Below are 8009 nucleotides of genomic sequence, written 5' to 3'. Positions count from 1 at the left end.
ACTGACAACCTACCAATGGACTGAGACTGGGGCTGTCTGCAATTCAAAGCATTTTATAACCTTCAACGCCCACTGTAGGTCTCACTGACGAAGCTGGGTTTTGTTCAAATGTTTTCCTAAAAGCATGCTTTCAGCATGAATGATGGGCTCATATTGTGCCTTTTTAAACCTTTTAAAACAACTTTTTCTTCTTTAACCAGCAGCTCTGCTTTTTGGGTCAGAGGAAGTCTATTTTAGGCAGTAATGAGGAGATACACTGTTATGCTGGATGATTTGGACAAGTGGAAACATGTTAAAAGGAAATTAAAACAAAAAAACTCTCAAACTTGTGGCATGGATAGCAGCTAGATTGAGAATGAGTAACTACCAAGAGGCATATGTGGGTTAAGTTTTAGAAGGTAATACATGCAGGCTTTAAGTTATTTAACTTCATGTTCAGAAAAGTGTATGAGTGGTTTATTACACATCATAACACTTTTATCATTCGGTCATCATCCATAAAATTGTTATTTTATTGTTGGGAATATTATTTGTATCTATGGCAACATTCTCCTCATGTGACATAATTATAGCTAAATTGTATGTAGTTCACACTATTTTAATAAACATTAATCTTGTAATATCTGCTGTATTACAGCTTATCTAAAATATATGAAGTGTTTATGTGCTAAGTTTGATGTAATGATCTATTTTGTGGTGTTCTGCTGTAAAAATGTAGCACAAATAATGCAGATTATGAAAATCATGTAGAACAAATCTACGTAATGTAAAGTTGGACAAATATCCTTCTTACGTAACACTGCGAACCATTCTATACTCAGACTGTGATGTCCCAGATGCGTCTGCTGTTTAACAGGGGATATGTTTAAGTAGCTCAAAGGTCAAAAGACAGGTTGTGAGTGTGTGGGTAAAGGAAAAGGTTTCAGACATGAGCCCTCTGCCTCGCGTCTGTCTCGCGTTGCATTATGACACTGATCTGTGACACTGAAGGAAAATACTGTACTAACATGTAGATAGATGAGGCCAGGTTAAGGCACAAGTACGAGACTTGAGTTTCACATTGGTGTGCAGATTGTGCAGGGATGTCTGACTGAGGTTTTGCCTCGGGAACACTGACACTGAGGGAAGAGAGTGACATAAAGAGGGATTTACATTCAGCAAAATACATTTTTCCAGTTCAACTTGATTCTATTTCAGAATTTATGTAGGATTTTTTTTCATAAGACTCATAAAGGGGAAACAACTTCTTTTTTTGGGAAACATGTTTTCTTTATGAATTCAGAACAATTTAGATTTGCCGCGTCATTTCTTTGAAGTTCAAATACTCTGCCTTCCCTTTTTCATTTGTATTTACATTATTTTATTACTCTGTTCGTGAAATCCAAACGAGTGTAAAATATATGCTGCTAATACTGCTATTCAGAGTTAAATAGGTTGGTCTTGTAACTGGATGGGCTTTTTATTTAGTAAAGGAATAGTTGCTGTGTTGCAGGGGATGTTTACAGCTTCCTGGAGTCTTGTCATCAAAGTGAGGCTGTTAAGGTTGCCAGGCAACACTGTTACAGCTGGAGTGCTAAACTGTTTTAGAACTAATCATGTCTACATGTGTCTGCACATTATATGCGTTTTCAAAATAGATAATGATATAGCCTAAAGTGAAGAATCTTAGCTTTTATTTGAAAATATTTGTATCCAAATTGGAGGAAGGGTTTTTGGAATAAATGCTTTTTAATGTATAGCCATCTCTTGTTTAAGGCCTTAATACAAATGCAGGTGTTAAAAAAAATTAAAAATCTGCTTCATGGAAAGGTATATTTCTTTGTTATAGCTTCATAATTTAAGCAGCAGACTTCATTCCAGTGTGGTATTTGAAAGCTAATGCTGTGAGCCTGCAAGACAAGCTGCACTCAAAGGAGCTCTTAATCTGTGACGCAGGGTGAAAAACAAAACAAATCTGTCAAAGAGAGGAGGAACATTGAGTGGCCAAATCAAGAAGAATAAAAGAACATACTGGGTCAGCTTGGGAAGATTAAAAAAAGGCCTAAATGGCCATAGAAGAAAGGTGGTTCTTTGTATGGAGCAGAAAAGCTCCTTCATAACATCCATCCAAAGTGAAGAAGACTCTCCAGGTGGGAGGCACATTACTATACAAGTCTACAATACAGAAAAGCCTTGCAAAAGAACGTGCACAGGGTTCAACGCAAAGTTCAAATGAATAATCAGTCCCAGGCATCTAGTCAAACTAGCTCTGGAACAGTGTTCATTGTTCAATGCATTTTTCTTTCCAGTCATTGTGAGCTCATGAAATCAGGGTTTATAACAATGGCTGTAATCCCTCCAAATGCATTCTGGTCATGGAGCCAGAATTATGAAAACGGTCATACTTTCTGTCTCCGCCTCAAACTGCAGATGGTCACTGACTCTACCGAAGCAAGTTATTTCCTCTTGTTTCAAGTCTTTGTGCTGAGATGTAACTTCCTTTCAGTTCACAGCCTGATTACGCAGACATGAAAAAAACATCCTTTTATCTCATTCCTGGAAAACCGACACATTTCTTACACTGATACATGATTGTTTTAACACAGTCCTTCACAACAGCACTTTTTAGACACACACAACTCAGTGCATCCCCTCCTGCTGTAACAACGCTGTATGAAAAGTAGGTGCAAAAACTGTTGCACAACTACATTCATATGTGAAGTATGATTCCAAAAGTGTACCTGAATGCTGCACTATTTGAATATACACACATATCTACAGTCCACCCCTTCTGGTCGGTCCAGTTTAAAATAAATACTTTTCAGCGGTGAGGGCTAGGAAAAAGGGAGACTCGTGCTTGTGTGTGTTTCCTTACAGCAGGGGTCGGCAACCTTTCTGATGATGTGTGCCATCTAAAATTTCCTCAGAAGTCAATGTGCCATATGATTGCATTTGCAATAAATTTAATAACGCTCTATATTAACAGTTACACACTATATAGAAGAACTTTATAGAATTATATTTGTTTGCAGATGTTGGCAGCTATCAGCAAATAGTTATCAGCTATTTTGAAACAAAAAAAAAGACACGTTTTATCCATAACAAGAACTCCATAACAGCAACTGAACTGTGCAACAGAAAATGCAAATGCTATTTATGGTCTCCTGACAATAATGATAAGAAAAATAAACTGAGCCAATATGGCATGTTTGTTAATACAGGGATACACATGTTAATGTGATCTCTGGCCTCCCACTCAGAGACACAGGTCTCCGAGTGTCCAGCATTCAGACGGCTACCTGAGGACACTCTTCATGTGAGAGAAAATCTGCTCACACAGATATGTAGAGCCAAATCCTGTCAATAAGGCCTCTGCAATGTTCTGAAGACAGTTAAACTTGTCAGGTAGTGATGTCCAACAGGTGAAAATGCAAGCTCCATGAACACGCACAGCTGTGGATTCCAGCTGCGTTCGTAGTTCTGCAAACTTTGACCCCCACAGAGTCAAGCTTTCCAGTTCAATCAGCTGCATTTCGATGTCGCATTAACTGGCATCAACTCAGACAGTTAATGCGAGACAAATCCAGCTGCTCATTTAAGCTTTCTGGTTTGATCAGAAAAGAAAACATTGGTCCATGTGACAAGGCTCAATGGCCCGAGAATAGGGATTGGGCTCAAGCGCAGAACCAGAACCGGAAGCTGAACGACTTTTAACAGAGTTTTATTTTACAGGAGTCTTGAACAGAGAGGACTGAACAAAAGCTAAATGTAACAGTGAGCAATGACAAGGCTTTGTGAGAAGGGCCTGAGCACAAGCTGAATCTGGTCACAGGAATAGCAGGGGCAGGAACAGGGCAATGAAAGCTATGCAAACAGGAACACTGAAATAAAAGAGATAATAATCAGAGTTGTCCGTGGAGTAGTGAAGGCATCCAAGATTTCAAAGTTGAGAGGTCTTACATGGTTGCAGGTGGAGATTAGCTGGAGGAGGAGGTGAACTGGATCGGGTGAGTACAGAGTGCGATGTGGGTGCCCAGGGAGGCAGGCAGGTATGGATGGCGGTGGCCAATTACAAGTTGAATCTGGTAGTTGGTGTTGTTAGCTGAAATACCATCATTAAAAAGCGGCACAACTAATGTGTCTATGCAAGCTAATTTACGATGTGCACCGCTGGCCCGGCCATTTATTTTTTAATGCACCTTCTCAGATTAATTCACTGCGTGTCGTGCACAGGGCTGGACTGGGACAAAAAATCGGCCCGGGCATTTTGACTAGAGACCGGCCCACCAGGTATTAAAGCCATAAAGCCTTTGAATGAAAACAAACGCTGTTGTAACAGTGATGTACACTGTCTTGTTGGTATATGTATGATTTCTATACATTTTACATCAGATAAAAACTTTGGTTGTAAGATTCAGATAATTATTTAATAAAAGCCAGACATTTTAAATGAGAATAAGAAAGAGAAGTATTTCTTTGTGCCCCCCTTTCCCTGTTAATGCCCTACCTGGCCCCCTGGCAAAACTTTGCTAGACCCGCCCCTGCAGAGTTACTAGTTGTCAGCTACAAAGGATCCTGGTGTTATTTGTCTCTCAGAAACAGTTCATAACTTCCCTTCAGCTCATTCATGTCACCTAAAAGGTAAACCTGTTTCTCCATCACCTGTTCAGCTCTGATGATTCAGTAAGGACATCTCCTGGTTTCAGCTTCATGTTTCCCTCTCACCAGATATACAAACCGACATCATGACCAGCAGCTTTTACGGCTGTGGCTCCAGCAAACATCAGCTGATACTAGAATTTATATAAAATACATTCTAACAACAGCTGATCAAGCTTAAACGTGCTGCTGTTGTTTAGTGTGACATCCGGCGGTTTCCTCTTTCTGGCGCAAAGTGGTTGATAAACAAACAAGAGAGAAAAGCCGATCAGCTGATCATTGATCAGTTTCATGATTGAAGTAGCAACAGGACAGGAAGGGGGTGAGAATAAGAGAAGAGGGCAGCTGACAGCATAAATACACAGAATAGCAGCTTTGTGTCTTTTTCCATTCTAGCTGAAGTACGGGACAAACTATGTTTCTTTTCAGCTCAATACGAAACGCGTAATATTTTCTCTGAATACGAGACAATTCCGTTTTTTACGGGACGGTTGGCAACTCTACTAACTAACCTTGTAAATAAAATAAAGTTCACTATCAGTAACATCATAGCACCCACCCAGCTGTATAGAAACTCTGTCATGCTAGCTAGTTATTGTAACTGACTGTAAAAAGTCAGCACAACAAAAATAAACTACACCTAAACTTGGTTTATATCTGACCCAGATAGACTGCAGGTCATAACTTCTTACGTGAAGTTCAATTCACCTGACACTCGGACCGGCGGCCTCCTCGGGTCTCTCCTCCTCCTGCCTCCCCTTTCACTCGTCCACCTGCTGGCCTCTGTGGAAGCTCCGCCACAGCAACCACCAAACAACTGAGTTATTTTTACACATCGGCCAGCATCTGGCCAATCCACCACCATTCATTGTTTATCCCGTTACAAAAATAAAAAATCGGCCCATAAAAACGAAAAATCACCATCGACCCACCGAGCCAATGCCCGGTATGCCCGATGGCCAGTCCAGCTATGGCCGTGTCATTAGTTAAGCCTTCGCGTGCCAGCTGTGGCACACGTGCCCAGGGTTGCCGACCCCTGCCTTAGAGCCTTAACAGTCTACGTGAAAGTGATTTCCCCAAATAATTTCATTTGACTATTTGAGGGTAAACAATGTTTCATGGTTTTTTGTTTTTTTTTGCATTTATTAACTGAAGATCCTTCACGCTCAACATTTTGAGAGGATGAGGTTGTTCTACATGGCCAAGTTCTACACTGCTTTTCCTCATATCTGAAAGATAGAGCCTTTAGTGTCCAAATAGGAAACTGCTCCACATCCAGCATGCATTAACTGGGTTATCCATCAAGGCTCCAGTTTAGGTCTTTTTTTAAATTTTTATTGCATATTTTACCCCTCTCTTTGAAAAATACAAAATTCAGTATTACAGGGAGTGCAGAATTATTAGGCAAATGAGTATTTTGTCCACATCATCCTCTTCATGCATGTTGTCTTACTCCAAGCTGTATAGGCTCGAAAGCCTACTACCAATTAATCATATTAGGTGATGTGCATCGCTGTAATGAGAAGGGGTGTGGTCTAATGACATCAACACCCTATATCAGGTGTGCATAATTATTAGGCAACGTCCTTTCCTTTGGCAAAATGGGTCAAAAGAAGGACTTGACGGGCTCAGAAAAGTCAAAAATAGTGAGATATCTTGCAGAGGGATGCAGCAGTCTCAAAATTGCAAAGCTTCTGAAGCGTGATCATCGAACAATCAAGCGTTTCATTCAAAATAGTCAACAGGGTCGCAAGAAGCGTGTGGAAAAACCAAGGTGCAAAATAACTGCCCATGAACTGACAAAAGTCAAGCGTGCAGCTGCCAAGATGCCACTTGCCACCAGTTTGGCCATATTTCAGAGCTGCAACATCACTGGAGTGCCCAAAAGCACAAGGTGTGCAATACTCAGAGACATGGCCAAGGTAAGAAAGGCTGAAAGACGACCACCACTGAACAAGACACACAAGCTGAAACGTCAAGACTGGGCCAAGAAATATCTCAAGACTGATTTTTCTAAGGTTTTATGGACTGATGAAATGAGAGTGAGTCTTGATGGGCCAGATGGATGGGCCCGTGGCTGGATTGGTAAAGGCAGAGAGCTCCAGTCCGACTCAGACGCCAGCAAGGTGGAGGTGGAGTACTGGTTTGGGTTGGTATCATCAAAGATGAGCTTGTGGGGCCTTTTCGGGTTGAGGATGGAGTCAAGCTCAACTCCCAGTCCTACTGCCAGTTTCTGGAAGACACCTTCTTCAAGCAGTGGTACAGGAAGAAGTCTGCATCCTTCAAGAAAAACATGATTTTCATGCAGGACAATGCTCCATCACACGCGTCCAAGTACTCCACAGCGTGGCTGGCAAGAAAGGGTATAAAAGAAGAAAAACTAATGACATGGCCTCCTTGTTCACCTGATCTGAACCCCATTGAGAACCTGTGGTCCATCATCAAATGTGAGATTTACAAGGAGGGAAAACAGTACACCTCTCTGAACAGTGTCTGGGAGGCTGTGGTTGCTGCTGCACGCAATGTTGATGGTGAACAGATCACAACACTGACAGAATCCATGGATGGCAGGCTTTTGAGTGTCCTTGCAAAGAAAGGTGACCTATATATATATAGGCCTATATTGGTCGCTGATTTGTTTTTGTTTTGTTTTTGAATGTCAGAAATGTATATTTGTGAATGTGGAGATGTTATATTGGTGTCACTGGTAAAAATAAATAATTGAAATGGGTATATATTTGTTTTTTGTTAAGTTGCCTAATAATTATGCACAGTAATAGTCACCTGCACACACAGATATCCCCCTAAAATAGCTAAAACTAAAAACAAACTAAAAACTACTTCCAAAAACATTCAGCTTTGCTATTAATGAGTTTTTTGGGTTCATTGAGAACATGGTTGTTGTTCAATAATAAAATTATTCCTCAAAAATACAACTTGCCTAATAATTCTGCACTCCCTGTACTGTTATGCAGATGATACCAAATTATATATTATTGCTACACTTAAAAGTGAACAGCTTTATATATTGTACTGTTCTATCACATTATAAAGAACCTATGACTGTTTTAATGATCTGAACTTGTGGAAAAATAAAATTCCTTCAACTAAATGATTACAAACTGTTTCAGTTGTTTTATGAAATTCCACAAACATCCTCACAGAGTTCTTTATCTGGAAATATCCAAACTATTAAAAATCTTGGTGTTTTTATGGATAGTTAATTTACTTTTAACTATCAAATCAGAAATGTTGTCAAGGCTTTTACCAACTGAAAACCATTGTTAAATTAAAAACACCTTTATCGCCTGACTACTGCAATTCCCTGTATACTGGATTACATTGCATCTTGTTTGTAGATGGTTCAAAAT

Source organism: Perissodus microlepis, chromosome 16, assembly GCF_051167445.1.
Source record: "Perissodus microlepis isolate ML-2025 ecotype Zambia chromosome 16, ASM5116744v1, whole genome shotgun sequence".
NCBI classification, from domain to species: domain Eukaryota; kingdom Metazoa; phylum Chordata; class Actinopteri; order Cichliformes; family Cichlidae; genus Perissodus; species Perissodus microlepis.
The sequence above is the reverse complement of the archived record's forward strand: the minus strand, read 5'-3'. Positions refer to the sequence as shown.